The sequence below is a fragment of the Nilaparvata lugens genome, chromosome 1 (assembly GCF_014356525.2).
Source record: "Nilaparvata lugens isolate BPH chromosome 1, ASM1435652v1, whole genome shotgun sequence".
Taxonomy (NCBI): domain Eukaryota; kingdom Metazoa; phylum Arthropoda; class Insecta; order Hemiptera; family Delphacidae; genus Nilaparvata; species Nilaparvata lugens.
The window spans coordinates 67,924,908-67,941,962 of NC_052504.1; the positions used below are offsets into that span (position 1 = coordinate 67,924,908).

At 33.6% G+C, this 17,055-nt stretch overlaps 1 protein-coding gene across 2 annotated transcripts in view; it reads right to left on the minus strand.

Moving 5' to 3' along the window:
• Window positions 1–13,474, minus strand: part of LOC111063046 (octopamine receptor beta-2R-like) — a 216,069-nt gene extending 202,595 nt beyond the window's left edge. Inside the window, exon 1 of one of the 2 annotated variants that reach the window (XM_039440855.1) lies at window positions 13,263–13,474. The gene's annotated coding sequence lies outside the window, so the exon portion shown is untranslated. The remainder of the gene's footprint in view (window positions 1–13,262) is intronic. The other variant, XM_039440847.1, reaches the window with a different exon arrangement.
• Between the last annotated feature and the right edge of the window lie 3,581 nt (window positions 13,475–17,055).

The window sequence follows — 17,055 nt, forward strand, 5'->3', positions numbered from 1 at the left end:
TATATATATAATTTCTATAGTTTCCAATAAATTTCTCAATAATAAATATATTCATCTCAGGGTGTAAGATTCGGCACCTGATGGAATTGGATAAATCAATTTATCCAAAGAACCAGAGCTACATTATATTATTACAAATTGTACTAAAATCAATGATTGGGTGAATGTTAGCATTACAAGCTTAGAACTTATATTCTCTTAATTGTACTTTGATATATAAATTGACTCATACCTATTCAATAAAGTATTTCTTATACCCTTTTAAGACTTGCACAAGTTTTTTGTATTAATTTCTTAATATTTAAAACCTTTCCAACGAGCTAGCTTTTATTTTATTTCATTCGAAGCACTGAGGGCGCCCTATTTTTATTTCAACTATTTTTCACTCACGTGCTGAATTTTTATAAGTTGTCGGCGACGATCCGAAATTCCTGGTAGTCCTGGATTGTTGGTGGCCAAAGTCGTCTCTTCCAAGGGATTAAATAAATATTTGCATCACTTTTGCTTTAAAACAGCATCACAAAGTCTTATGGACATTTAATAATTAGATTAAAACTTTAAGTCTTTAAAATGTACAATGAAGGGTATTGTGCTCTACAAATTTTGGTGACATTCCATGGTAGTGGTTGGCAGGCAAGTGGGCAAGTTCTACCTTTCTTTTCACAATTTTTCATTTCGGACTTGCAAATTTACATAAAATTTGAATAATTTGCTACTACGCCATTTAAAGGTTCAAATAGTTTGTGCCAATCTATTAAATTATTGCTTATGTCACATATCTGATATTTTATCTGTCTTCGGGCCGTAGCCAAAACATAAACTGAACAGTAAACATTTATAAAATCTTATCATTTTTAGAAATATATATAAATACATTTGAATCGGCTCACTATTGCCGCCCATTGATTACTACCATTTGATTGGTTCATGCAAATTTGTTACAGTATACATGTGCCTACGAACCTCCTACTTCCTTAATACATTAATTTATTTTTATTTTGGGTTTTTAGTACATTTTTTACATGCTATACAATTTTATAATGTTTATAGGTTGTTTCTCACTTTATAACAATTAGCCATGTGCTTTTTTAGTTCCTCTAGTTGCATACCATTTAGTTCTGCCAAGGTGTCTGACTGAATTTTACATTATGTGACTCAATCGATCATTATGTCGCCGATCAATAGATATTTTACGCCTAACCTCAAATTTTCAATACTTTATATAATATTATATAAGTAGCAAATTATTTCTATTTCTATTCGGCTGTTCTAAATTTAGCCATGATACCTGATATCTAATCTTTAAAAAACGTTATCGCATTTGGCGATACTAGACTATTATTCCACTTTAGATCTATAAATTTCTTTCAAATAGGGATTTTATTTACCCATCAGATTTTGATACGTTACAATGTATATCATAACTTATCATTAAACACTTATTGACATGGACTACTTTTAAATTAATAAAACAAAATAAATCTTAAATATAAAGAAAAAAAATCTCAGTACCCTTTTTTTTGAAATATTTTAACACTACATGTTTCGGACCTACAAGTATATTACAAGTAGCCCTATACAGAAAAGAGATAAAAATAAATCTTATATATTTATATTTTTCTGATTTATTTTGTTTCATAACTTATCATGTATGAAAGCAACACTCCTTCGACATCTGGAATTCTGCAACTATTCAACATAAAAAGAAAAAATCTGGTGTGGCGCACTCACACAACTTTCCTTGCCGTTATGCAAATTGATCACCTGACGCTAGTGTTCTCGCGCATCTCAAGTCTACTATTCAAAGATATGAGACAGCTGGTGATAGGTCAATAACGCTGGAAACACACGAGGTTTGCTACCTCTTCGTAGTGAATGATTTAATAGAACCAACAGTTGCCAACAGTTTGCAATTGAATAATCACATTTTCTCGGATTTCAAGCTCATTTTTAATTCTAGGTGGTAATGTTACTGGACATTAATTGCTGAGATTTTCATGCTCGATCTTTTCCACTTGAAATTTTCTGTTTAAATTGTATACGAAGGCTGATAATTGAGAGTCTAAAATCAAACTTTGCATAGATGGGGCGAAGCTCCTGAAATGTTTACAGATATAGGACTTGTTGCAGTTGATAGAGCTTATCAATGACTATTCCAAGTATAAATTTTATCAAAATCGTTGAAGCCGTTTTCGAGAAAATCGCGAAAAGCCCTGTTTTTGACACATTTTGCCATTTTAGCCGCCATCTTGGATTGCATTTGATCGAAATTGTTCGTGTCGGATCCTTATAGTGTAAGGACCTTACGTTCCAAATTTCAAGTCATTCCGTTAACTGGGAGATGAGATATCGTGTACACAGACGCACATTACCTTATTATTTTATCTTTCAATGTTATTACATTAGTGTCATTAGTATTGTAAATAAATGTAAATAAACATACACTCATATACACACACACACACACACACACCACACACACACACACACACACACACACACACACACACACACACACACACACACACACACACACACACACACACACACACACACACATACACATACACATACAGACCAATACCCAAAAACCACTTTTTCGGACTCAGGGGACTTTGAAACGTATAGAAATTTAGAAATTGGGGTACCTTAATTTTTTTCGGAAAGCAATACTTTCCTTACCTATGGTAATAGGGCAAGGAAAGTAAAAATTTGATTGCAGTACTTTAATAGCAGGGAAAAAGCTTATAGTCGTCAAGAAGGCGTTTCTTGCACGGGAGAACAGTGAAGTCCTAGTAGGAATTTTCGAAAACGCAAGGTTTGGTGTTGTTTAAACTCACTCCGCTCACGCAAGATGCAACCTTTACCCTTTGTAGGTACTGCACATTACTCCCACATCGCCAACAAAAATATTTAAAGTTCGTACTGAATTTTACAGGAAATGTAAACTCAGGGAAGTATGTAACTGAGGGAAGTATACATGAGGGAAATCCATTCTCGAGAATGCGGAGTTGAACACTACAGTGGCTTTTCAAACTCATCCATTCAAAGTATATGACTTAATTTATAATCATTTATATCACAATGAGAGTGAGTTTGAATATATCTGAGAGATTTTTCTGACTGGTTGAAGATTTATGAAAATTGAATGATTAGTCGAACAAGCATCTAGTTGTATCGAGTTATCCCTATTATATTATTCACATACAAGTGTGATGAACTCAATTCTATTTCGTGTCTATAGTCATACTTTAAATTGCTCCAATCACAAGAACAATAGAGCAACATCTTACGGCATTTTTATCTCCCACTTTTGTCATGTTCAAGAGTTCTAAACAAAGAATTTGTTATTGAACACAGAGGAAGAAAAATGTGAACTTAATATCTTGGTATCTGGAAATACCAAGATATACTTTTATACAAAATACTTTGTGATACAAGATGATACCACTGTGATAATATGTTTGCATCTCCAATAGTACGAGGACATCACTATAGCAACGTTGCCATTCTACCTATAGAGAAGTCTACGTTATAATGGTAGTGAAGAACAGTGTTGCCGATTATTTGTCTTGCCACTGCCTTCTATAGACTATAGAGGATAGCTGATACTGATATAATATCTGATGTAATATTAACTGTTTTTTATTGTTTAAAATGATTGATTATATTTTATTTGACAAGAAAATATATTTTTCAATGATTAAATGATTAATTTTTATAATTGAGATTGGATATTCTGTCAATTATAATATTTATACATTGTTAAAAAACGATCTAGCAACGATGCAGAACTGGAATAGGATAGCGCTATCTGCTCTTTAGAATTATAGACAAGGATAACAACACTAATGTTAATCATATACTGCCATTATAACGAGGCCTCACTATAATAAGTAGTCTGTCAACTGAATAGTCCGAGTTGAAAGCAGTGCAAAGTCAGAAATTGTTTCACAGACAACCGCTTCAAATATCATTGTCAAACGATCAATTATTGTTGCAGCAATGAAAATTTCACACCCTACATTGAAGCTGCTATACCAATGAAAGGAAAACTTGGAATAGAAAAATAATACATTATTTCAAAGAGAATTCAATGCTCTACAAACCTACGATAAGCATCAATTTTTACGATGCATTGTTGGAGAGCTATAAGTCCTGAAAGAGCAAAACCTTGGATAAAAATTTGTCATTTTATCAACTACACACCTTCAAGAGCGAATATCTCGGGAACTGTTGGGAATATCACAAAACTTCACTGATCAAAAAGTGTAGAGAGTTTATCAAGCTTCATTTTTGAATAGTTGGTCATGTGAATTGAACGCATTGTTCTCAAGATATGAGAGTGGAAGCAAATAGCTGAAAAATGCAACTTCTAAACCACCCTCATCCCCTTACCACATGCGTTAGGAATGGGGAGTTTTGAAATGATCTCCTCTCAACTAATCCCAACAAAGCTGCAGAGTCAAAAATTGGGTTCATAAAACTTCCTCCAAATTCCTTTGTCAATTGGTCTATTTTTGCAAAACTGGAGATTCACACTCAACACTGAAGCTGCTGCCACAAGTGTAGGGAAATGGGTGAAAGTGTGAAATTATACATAAAATTGAAGAGCATTCAATACTCTATGAGCTTATAATCAGCATGGATTCTTCCCATTGATTTTTCAAAAGTTATAATAGCAAAAAATAGAACCAAATTTGAGGCAAACGTGTTTTTTTCAAAAAGGTCATACCTTCAAGAGCGGGTATCTCGAAAAATACAGGAGATACAGAAAAAGGTTGAGAAATAAATATTGTAGGAAATTATGTAAGATTCAATTTTGTACATAACAGTTATGTCCGTAAGATTCATAGTTTTCGAGTTATATGCGAGAAACCAAAAAATGGTACCTTTGAACCACCCCCCCTTAGCACAGGGGGTAGGGGTGGGGACTTTTGATATTTTTACCTCCTTACTACCCTCAACAGAACTGCGGGGTCAAAGATTGTCTTCCGAACATTTCCCTTTACAACCTTTCTTTGACTGGATTATACTCAAAGTTTGATTAACACAGATGAATATTTGCAATAATTTCAATTCAATGATTCTCGAGATCCCACTGCCAAACTTTGAAACTAAGCTTCTCCATCTATAGAAATTGTGTTTCCTCCGCGCTGTATTTGTGAAAAATATATCATTTAATACGTTATTAGCCAATTAAGCTGTAGTTGGCCATCAACCAGCTATAAGGATCGTTCTGATTTTGAAGTTCTGAAGTGTGCTTTTGGCGACCAATAAAACACAATTTTATAATTATATTATATCCTATTATTGACCGAGCATAGTGAGTTATACGTTTCAACTTCACCTCTTTTGTCTGTCAGTATGTATGCATGTATGTCACGCATTTTCGTCCAAATACATGAACAGATTTTATGAAATTTTGCAGGACACAAGTGTAGGGAAATGGGTGAAAGTGTGAAATTATACATAAAATTGAAGAGCATTCAATACTCTATGAGCTTATAATCAGCATGGATTTTTCCCATCTATCTTTTAAAAGTTACAAGAGCAAAAATTTAAAAAAAAATTGGAGGCAAATATGTTTTTTCGAAAATGTCACACCTTCAAGAGCGGATATCTCGAAAACTAGAGGATATATACGAGAAGTTGTGGGATGAATATTGTAAGAAATGATGTAAGCTTCAATTTTGTATATAACAGTTATTTCCGTAAGATACATAATTTTCGTGTTATATGCGAGAAACCGAAAAATGGTACCTTTGAACCACCCCCACCCACTTATCACATGGGGTAGGGGTGGGTACTTTTGATATTTTCACCTCCTTACTAGCCTAAACAGAACTGCGGGGTCAAAAATTGTCTTCCAAACATTTCCCTCTATACCCTTTTTCGAGCATTCATTGCCTGGACTAGTACCGTATTAAAATGAAAAGAATCAATTTGTTCAAGATTTCTCTTTTTCGATGTATTCAACATAACACTGGAGAGTTTTATAATACTTGTGAGCTACGATTGATGATAAATGAACGTTGGTGTAAATTGCAAAAATCATACTATAAATTTGAATGTTGAGGGGGGGTCCAGGAACCCTACTAAAATGCCTTGAGGCCTAATGAAGGTGGAAGTGATTGCAATAACGACTGACAACGTATTTTCTAGCAAGAATTGTATCGGATCCCAAGAATTCGGGTGGGTGCGTCATTGAGCTTGGGGAGGGGAGCACTGCTGGATATTATGAGCTTTTAGTTCTTCCCAATAAAAGTCAGTCTATTTCTATTCCAATTATTACAGCTTTTCCAAGAAAACATGTTTAGAAAGGAGAAAGGTATCCATGAGCAGAAAGCTCCACTCAAGAGAGGCTGTCGCATGGAGGGAGGTATTGGAAATCACTATTCAGAGAGTAATTTCTAGAGAAGAGCTTTTTCGAATTCTCAATGCGCCCCACCATTTGCGAAATCTCTGTGTTTTCTCAGTTGCGGTTTCTCACATTTATTTTGGATCGATGAAGAGAGTGCTACTTCACGGGGAAAGAAAAAGTTCAGCTATTTGAATTGAAAAGCTTGGAAACAGGACTGAAAACACCAATAATAATATCCTAATATCAGGGTACCGAGCTTCGCTCTGGAGAACAAAATCATAGAAGCATAAAAGCATAATTTATATTTTTTATTCATTTATTTATAAACAGAACAATATTCTTTCAAATTATTGGGAAATGACTAACAGGCACAGCCCAAAACTGTTTCTTCCCCGAATTTTTATGTATGCACTATAAATACGGTAGTCAAAAAGTAGGGTATGTTCCATACATGTTTAAAATTTAAGTCCAATTTTCAGTCCATACATTTGAAAACAGGAATGTTCGAAATTTGATTTCTTTACAAACCAAATTGAATAAAAAATAGCACTCACTAATCACTTAGAACTGTAAAATAATGATTAACTTTATATGGGTACTTTAATTTGGAATGATGTACTATATTTGCTACAATATTTGTTAATATAAATACAAAAATAATGGATCTTGAATAAAATCATATTGTTGGTCATGTAAACAAATCAGATATGTTGATCAAGTTGATTAATTTCTTGCCTGATAATACTTCTTGTGAGATTAGCGGATTGATTGCAATAATTCAACAGCTGAACATAATTCTGTCTCACTCCCACACAGGTACTAACATCTTCCATTATACACAGACGACGAAATTATCAGCTGTTTTTCCAAGGATGTATAATTATTATCCTTTTCAAGTCGTTCAGCGAGTTTCCCCAGGAATGAGACGCTGTGCAATCGAATTTTTATATCAAGAACCCATCGGAAATCTCATCAAATTCGTTAGAGTCGTTTTCGAGATCCGTTGGACATACATACATATATAAATAAATACAAACATACAGAAATCGCTCGCTCAATATAATAGGATACTTATTGAACGAGCAATTTCTGTTTATATTTCTGTACGTCACCGGATCTTGAAAACTGCTCTATTCTCCTTAAGGGCCCTCAATTAATTCTCCTAAAGGCCTTAAATCCTTAAAGCCGTTTAATGGCCGGGACACACATGTGTACCGAGCCCACGCGGCGGCACAGCCGTGTGACGGACGTACTACGGCGAGTGAGAAAAAAAATGCTTTCAAACGTGTAGGGACACATACTACCGCACCTCGTCCGTGCCCGTGCCCGCGCCGTCACCGACTAGTTCAGCTTACTTTTTGACGGAGACGGTGCGGGCTGAGAGTGAAAAACTTATTGAAGAGATACGGAATTCTCCAGTTTTTTACGATCATAGTGATGAGAAATATGGTTGAACGGAAAATAAGTTAAACCAAAAGTAAAAGTATAACCAAATAATAAGCCAAGCCAAAGGTATGATAGACACAATATAATAAATAATAAAATAAACAACAAAAAGTATAAAAGAGGGAACCCGTGACTGTCTTAAATTTTAAATTTAAAACTAATTACGTTTAGATACATAAAGGTGCGTACAGACTTTCGCTCTGCTCCGCAACCGAACGTCACTCCAGCAGAGCGATTGATGATCGACCGGGGAGCAAGAGTGGTTCGACCGGGGAACACGAGAAGATCTAACATCTTCCGTAACGTTCATGATGGGTGCGGGGGCGGAACGACTGTGGTTCGATGGAGGAACGAGGGCAGTACGAGGGCGGAGCGTGCTCGGTGCGGGTTGGAGGCGCGTATATGTGTACGCAGCTTAAGGTAGAAGATAACAATTTTATTGCTGATATATTATATTTCCGATACATGACTGATTGTGGTACTGTTATGCACCGAAATATATACCAGCATTATGATTCTAATCTTCTGTGTCTAAAGATACTTAGTTTAAAGTTGAAAAATATAAATTTAAATCGGATGTAACAAGCTTCAATAGTGTTATATTATTAACAATAGTTTAACACATTCAGGAATCAGACGACAGTAGCACTACAGAACTGAGACACTGCTGCCGCTCGGCTGTCGCATGGATATGTGTGTTCTCCTACCATCATCACCGTGTCGCGGACGTAGCTCGGCCGTACCTCGGCACGGGCTCGGTGCGGTTATATGTGTCCCGAGCTTTATTCTCACGAAATTTGGAAGATAGTAGGTTTATGATAAAAAATCCTCATAAGAGCAGCTGAGAATTCCGTTGTCTGTCGAAAAATGGAAGTGAGTGAGCGAGTGTGTGTGTGGGAGTGAGTCAAAATTATGACTTAGCTGTTGAACCATTGCATTCAATCAGCTGAACTCACGAGAAATATTATCCAGCAAGATATTAATCCACATGAGCAAATAGAAATAGGATTGAATATGAGTTGAATGAATTTTAACAAAACTTAATATCTTCTATGATGCTATTAGTGTATAATAGTACATAGTATACTAGTAGTTCTGTGAACAGTAGACCTCGCGCTCAGTAAGTTACATTGACCTGTTGTTATGTTTTCTCAAAAATTAATAATAAATTTATCAATTTAAAATGTCTAGAAATAATCCTAAATAAACATAGAGCTTTCTGTCTTATCGTACCGTAACGTGTCGTCCTGGAGTGTGAGTGTGAGCGCTGTTATCAGGTCTGGCAGCAACTGTCTACTAACGTTGATGGAAAGATACATTTTCAAGATGTTCGATTTTTCTGAATGGGTAGTATTATAGTCCACTAGACAGCTGATTTATGATGAATAATATTCTATAGTCTGATTATTACTCTAATATTGGCGTATGAAGGAGGCTCCTTTTTCCTTTTATATTATCTTTGAAATGCAAAATTTCCAAAAAACTTGTATATACATTGACGCGGAATTTAAAAAGGAACATACCTGTCAAATTTCATGAAAATCTATTACCGCGTTTCGCCGCAAATGCGCAACATATAAACATTGAAACATATATTTTTTATAAACATATAAACATATAAACATATAAACATATAAACATTTAAACATTTAACATTTAAACATTTAAACATTTAAACATTTAAACATTTAAACATTTAAACATGTAAACATTTAAACATTTAAACATTTAAACATTTAAACATTTAAACATTTAAACATTAAACATTTAAACATTTAAACATTTAACATTTAAACATTTAAACATTTAACATTTAAACATTTAAACATTTAAACATTTAAACATTTAAACATTAAACATTTAAACATTAAACATTTAAACATTTAAACATTTAAACATTTAAACATTTAAACATTTAAACATTTAAAACATTTAAACATTCAACATTTAAACATTTAAACATTTAAACATTAAAATTTAAACATTAAACATTTAAACATTTAAACATTAAACATTTAAACATTTAAACATTTAAACATTTAACATTTAACATTTAAACATTTAAACATTAACATTTAAACATTTAACATTCAAACATTTTAAACATTTAAACATTTAACATTCAAACATTTAAACATTTAAACATTTAAACATTTAAACATTCAAGTCGAGAATAATACTGATCGAATATTATTTTGCATGTTTTTTATTATTTTTAGGTTAGTACACAGGCTCCTTAGGCTTGTTTTACACTTATAGACTACGGTTCTATTCGGTTCGTTTAGTTTTCAGTCGCTACCGAAAACGGATTATTGATAATTTCATATATGTAAGGTTTTTATTAGGTTTTCTCTTCCTTAACACTTGCGGTGTTAAGAATTCCAAACTGCATTACGTTCTACACTTATCGGAATCGACCGGATCCGTAAAGCCCTGCACACACACCTCGATTTTTGTTCGTACGATATTTTGCATACAGTCCTTATGAATTCTATCAGATTGAACGGAACTTGACAAACATCATCTGTTTGAAATCATCTGTCCAATCCAATGTAATTTATAAGGACGGCAAAATATCTTAAGAGCAAAAATCGATGTGTGTTTGTGTGCAGGGCTTAAAGCTAGCTACACACACATCAGTTTTTAGACGTACGATTTTTTGCTGTCCCTCTAAATAAAATTCTATGGCATTAAACAGATGATGATTGTCAAGTTGCGTTTAATCTGACAGAAATCATAAGGACGGCCAAAAATCTATCCTCCAAAAATCGATTTGTGTGTAACTGGCTTATGTGTAAGTACCTAGCATAAAGGAGCAAACTTTATTATAAATGATATAAATTGAATAGCAAATCTAATGAACGATGTCTCACAGTTGATACCACTTTAGGGTTGACATTTTACTTGCTAACAGTGTATTTTTGCTGCCTCGAGTAAGGAGATAAAATAGATTGAACCCACTATCATTTTTCATTGATGAGCGTAATTATTGTCATTAATTTTATAGCTGTTTTGCACATCTTATTGTTCTGTCAACTAGCTGGATTCAGCTTGTGCAGGGTTATCGTTGCTTCCTGGAGCCATTATCTCTCCGAGTAATTAATGAGGTCAGCTCTCTTATTGAAGAATACCCCAGGCAACGTTTTCTGAAACATTTCACCATCCTATTCAATATTTCTAACTACACAGGAAACCTTTGACTACACACGACCTTTCACTTGGTTCTGAGCATCTTTTATAAAACATTGCAAAATGCAAGTTCGTTTGATGCGTAGAAGACTCATCTGCTCCAGAGTTCACTAAACGTAATAGTTTGTACACTCATTGATAACAACATGAATTAACAAAAGTGTAACTTTATTAAAAATGGGCTTTCCCGTTGTCATCCAACATTTTCAACCACCAGATTTGAAGAAAATTATTCATCAAAATGTCTGATCTTATTAAGATACGTGAGTAGCTTGGTGAAAATGTCGCGAGTTGAAAGAATGTTCTAAAATACTGAAGAAATTATTTGACTACATTATCTAAGAATTAAATCAAGCCTATTCTAAATAAAATATTGAAGGTTATTCAGTTTCTTTTCATAGAGAACATGTAGGCTAATTTCTATTGATAAGAAATTATGTACTTGATTGAAATTTGTGATTTTTTTCATCCAAAGGATTCGACGAATGTAGATTGTTTCATAAGAATCCATATTTTATTGAACATTGAATCATAATTCACATCTTCATATTTGTAATTTGATGAAAAATGGAAAAAGAAAATTAAAAAAAAAAAATTATTCCAAGCTACATTTTTAATACTATTATTGATCATTATTTTTGGTAGGTTCTTTTAATATGGAAATTGAATTGGAATGATCCATGACAATTATTGTCATTCTGATTCTTGATTCAAAGAAACTATTCACAAAATGCAACTTGTTTCAGGCCTGAGAGCCGCGAAATGTAAAGCTTATTTTGCTGCCAACTAGACTTCCTATCGAGTTTCCTCGAATGGAATTGATTTGCTCAGTTCAGATTCCGTTCCAACTCTTGACATTTGCATAAATATTCACACCATTGAGTTCCAGCACATTAATTTAGTAGGAACCAGGATATTGATTAATGGGGTCAAACCTTCTCACCTTTTGGAATGAAGCCATCACTATGGTGAGAACGGATTAGCTTCAAGGGAGGATACTTCCACCCGATCAGTACAGATGAAGGTACTCAATTGAAAAATGCAATTGAAATGCTGATTACATGAATGATCAATGTATCTGATCACGATGACTGATCTTCAAATTGTCAACATTCATTGGTTTTGTAGTAAAAATATTACAATTCGAGTGTTCAATATTCTTTTTGTGGATGCTACTTCAAAAAGGGAATTTTATTTCTTCAGTTGACTACTACCTTCTTATTCGGATGAATTTTTTTAGCTGTGTGGAATTTTTCTATAAGAACTTGACACAGCCCTCTCCACCCTCAGTGAATAGACTTGTTCACAAATGGCGTGTACTGGAGTAGAATTATCCTCATTTTTAGAAAGAGTTTTCATCCTCATTTTAAGAACGAGTATTATTTTATGTGTACTGGAAAAGAAAGTTTGTACTCTATGCTTACTGTAAAGCTGGATTATGTTTTTACAATAAATTTTATCATATTTTCTATTTCTCACAGAAGCATATCTATCTGAATGATAATTATAACCAACTAATATGAACATAATTCATTCTCTTCTCAACCAATATCATTGTATCCATATCATTGTACTGAACTTGGAGCGAGTCTAGGGTAGACAAATTGTATGAAAGATACATTTGTACAAAAAAATATTTTCACATTTTACATTACAAGTTGATTATGATTCAATCAGCACTTGAAATTTTTCAACTAGTCATTCCGCTTTTCAAGAAATATATTCATCATGATATGATTGTAGGTTACATTAGGAGTGATATCTCAATCCTAGTACGAGTTCATGAACCTTTTTCACAGCAGATGAAGAATAATCGTGAAGGTTTAAGAGTGAGTTAAGAATATTTCAACCATCAATATAAATTATGGTTAGTTTTCAAAACTAGCTTTTTATATTTTAGTTTGCCAAACAAACGTTTCTTATAATGTTAGTTTCAAAAACGTGGAAGAAAAGGTTTGGATCAATCATTTTATCTCATCAAATAATTTATAGCCTATTACTAAAATTAGTATTGGATGGTTCTTTAGAACAAGAAAGTGAGAATAGCCAATTATTCATCGATGATGTGAATAGCTTCCTAAATTTAGCTTTTATTTTTCTCGAGGATAATTTTCAACAACTGTCTTCCCAAGTTGGAATTCAATGAGGTTGAACAGTTGCTGGATGAGTGCGCCTTTCAAACAACCAAATTCAATTTCCTTTAGCCAGCTGCGATGTTAATTGGAAATTGAAAAACAGATTTTCGAATTGAATTTGCACTTACGAGTGTTGAGGGGTGACTGGTGGCAATTTGGTATGACCGCGTGCGCGTGACGGGACGGACGGGACACGCGGCGAGCGGGTGAGCGGAATAGCTCCGAGCTCCGACCGCTGACAAGGCTCCTGTCGCACTGAGCCTAGCTCCTGCACAGTGCCGCTATCCACCGGCCAACTCCACAACTACCACTGCTCAGTGCCACTGCTCATCTCACTACCATTGTCGCCCTATAATAGCTCACTATTAATAATAAATCGGCTGATGAATAAATTACTCCCACCATATATGTCAAAACAGACGAGATTCCTTACTTCCTGCTGCAAAGAGCTAGTTAAAAAGTTTCCTCCGCTGCCACTGTTAATTCAATTTCTTCAATATAAAGTAAATCAAATAATATATTATACTACTTTATTATAACAGTGTGTTGTGTTTCATTAATTTTTCGAAAGCATGCCGTACCGGTAATTTATGATCATAAATATAATCTATATAAGAATCAGTCACAAGTATACAAGTCAGTTGCTCTGATGCTCTCTCTTATTTTTAGAAATATATTTTCCCCTTATTTTTCCCCGTATTATAGATAAAGAAAGGTAAATTACCACATGCCTATTATTAATTAAGCCTATTATTATAGATTTTTTTATAGTAATTCTTAGATTAGTCTCACATTATTTTACTTTTTTCAAATTTACATGATTATGTATGTAACACTTATATTATATTTAGTATAGCTTGACATGTTAACCTCATTATTTTCTTTTCTTTGCTTCATGATAATGTTTTCCAATCATAAATTGGAAAACATTTCTGTACTAATATTAGTTATTTTTATTTTAATCAATCTCTACTTTCATATGCTTTCCATTCACCATGCTTATATTTATACCTTATGTTATTATTACCTAGTTGCTTCACAGCACACACTGTATGAATGTAGTATCATAATATTATCTTCCGTATCTTTCATTGTATTACCATTTATTTTTCATTTCTTACATGTTCATTTTGTTGGTAAATAGTAGTGAAGACTGATTTGGGCGTAGTGCCTGTAGTCTTCCTTGACATTGTAAATAAATACATATACAGGTTGATTCATAATTATGGTAAAATAATTTAATACGTGATAGTAGAGGTAAAAATAAGAAAAAAAGTTCATATAAACATATATCCATAAACACTTCATTAGCGAGCTATACAGGGTGAAAGATTTCGCCCGGAATTCAGTTCCTCTGGTGAAATACACCGATGCTGAATTGTTTGGCGACTAGTTTTTGAGAAACTTATGCTGGATTCATATGGAAAAATATCTGAAAAATTGAATAAAACTAGTCTGGAAGCTGTAGTGTGAGTAGTTTTTGAGAAAAAAGTTGAAATATGCAAAAAATCTAAGTAGAAAAACACAGACTTCTACGTTTGATGCCCAATAACTTTCTTTAATGACCAGTAAACAAATAATTCCTTGCAATAAAAATTGTAGAGAATTCAATTCTGAAAAGAATGATGTAAGGTGTGTAAACTAAATTCAAATAAAATTTGGATAAAATGTATACTTATGTAGTACATTACACCACAAAAATTTGCTGTTTTTATGAGGAGAGAACTAATAACTCATACTTTCATACCTGGAATAGTCATTGATAAGCTCTATCAACTGCCACAAGTCCCATATCTGTAAAAATTTCAGGAGCTCCACCCCATCTATGCAAAGTTTGATTTTAGATTTCCAATTATCAGGTCTCATATAAAAAAAACTTTTCATAAAAAACCGAATATTTTATTTGCAATCAGCTACAACTTATGAGTTATTAGTTCTCTCCTCCTAAAAACAGCAAATTTTTGTGGTTTAATGTACTACATAAGAATACATTTTATCCAACTTTTATTTGAATTTAGTTTACACAGCTTACATCATTCTTTTCAGAATTAAATTCTCTACAATTTTTATTGCAAGGAATTATTTGTTTACTGGTCATTAAAGAAAGTTATTGGGCATCAAACGTAGAAGTCTGTGTTTTTCTACTTAGATTTTTTGCATATTTCAACTTTTTTCTCAAAAACTACTCACACTACAGCTTCCAGACTAGTTTTATCAATTTTTCAGATATTTCTCCATATGAATCCAGCATAAGTTTCTCAAAAACTAGTCGCCAAACAATTCAGCATCGGTGTATTTCACCAGAGGAACTGAATTCCGGGCGAAATCTTTCACCCTGTATAGCTCGCTAATGAAGCGTTTATGGATAGGCTATATGTTTATATGAACTTTTTTTCTTATTTTCACCTCTACTATCACGTATTAAATTATTTTACCATAATTATGAATCACTCTGTATAATTAAAACTCGAGCCTCAAATTTTGACATTCAATAACTTTTTTATGTGTGCACCGAATTTGATAATTTTTTTTAGTTGTGTTCGTTATGTTCAGGACCAGGTTTGAGACTTATCAAATTTATAATCCGACTTTAGGACTCTTTCCTACGGTTCTTCAAAGTTTACATGCAATCCTTATGGGAGAAGATTTGTGAGCTGGCCACACACACAGAAATAAAAATCAGCTGTTATAATCATTGCGTCATAAAACAGCCGTCGATAGATAGTAGACAAGAGTGTGTGCTGCTCCATTACAGCCCATGTATTCTATTAGCCATCCAGTAGTGCGGCCTCAGGTTAAAGACTTACATGCTCTAAAGACATTGTTTCGAAAAATGGTACTGTCTTCCGTGTTTAGAATTAATTGATTTTTAGTAAATTATTACTAGATAGACATCGATAATAGACCTATAATTGACCGAGCGAAGTGAGGTCTAAGATTCAAGTCGATGGTTTGGCATTTCTCTTTATGTTTGAATGTTTATTTGTTTAAATGTTTATATGTTGCGCATTTACGGCGAAACGCGGTAATAGATTTTCATGAAATTTGACAGGTTTGTTCCTTTTTAAATTGCGCGTCGACGTATATACAAGGTTTTTGGAAATGTTGCATTTCAAGGTAGATAAAAAAGGAAAAAGGAGCCTTGTTCATACGCCAATATTAGAGTAAAAATCAGACTATAGAATATTATTCATCATAAATCAGCTGTCGCGAGTGGATTATAAATTGCATGCCATGACGCATGCGTTTCAATATCTCAATGTGAATTGGTAAAAAAATCAGCTGCTGTGTAGGCTATTAATTGCATGAATCATTGAATGCAATTGTTATGCACGACTAAATGAACTATTGATTGCGTGCAATAACGCATACAATATTTAATAACTAAAATAGCAAAGTATTGTCCCTCGAACTTTCTCTGCTTTGAACTCGGGCTGTCCTGTTGCCAGCATGTCTTGAAGGAGATTAGCTTTTGATGTTACCATTTTTGATACACCAACCCCAACAGCCATTAGCCGTTTTCACACCGATATCTCGCCGACACGACATACAGACAGGATTCACTCTGATGGACAGTATAAGAGGAAGCTGCGGTTTATAACTGCGCGAGGTCTACTGTTCACAGAACTACTAGTAGTTGTTGATTTATCAACTTGATTTGATGTTTCAACTCGATTTGCTTTTGACTGTCTGTATGTAACGCGATTACGGCCAAACGCGTTGATAGAATTAGATGAGATTTGTCAGGAATATTCTTTTTCAACTGCGCGTCGATGTATACACAAGGTTATTTTTAAATTTTGCATTTCAAGGATAATAATATGAAAAGAAAAGGGATTCCTCCATACTCTGATATCACTATATTATATGTATCATCTACTTTGAAGATAGGATCAATTAGAATATAGAATTATTCATAAT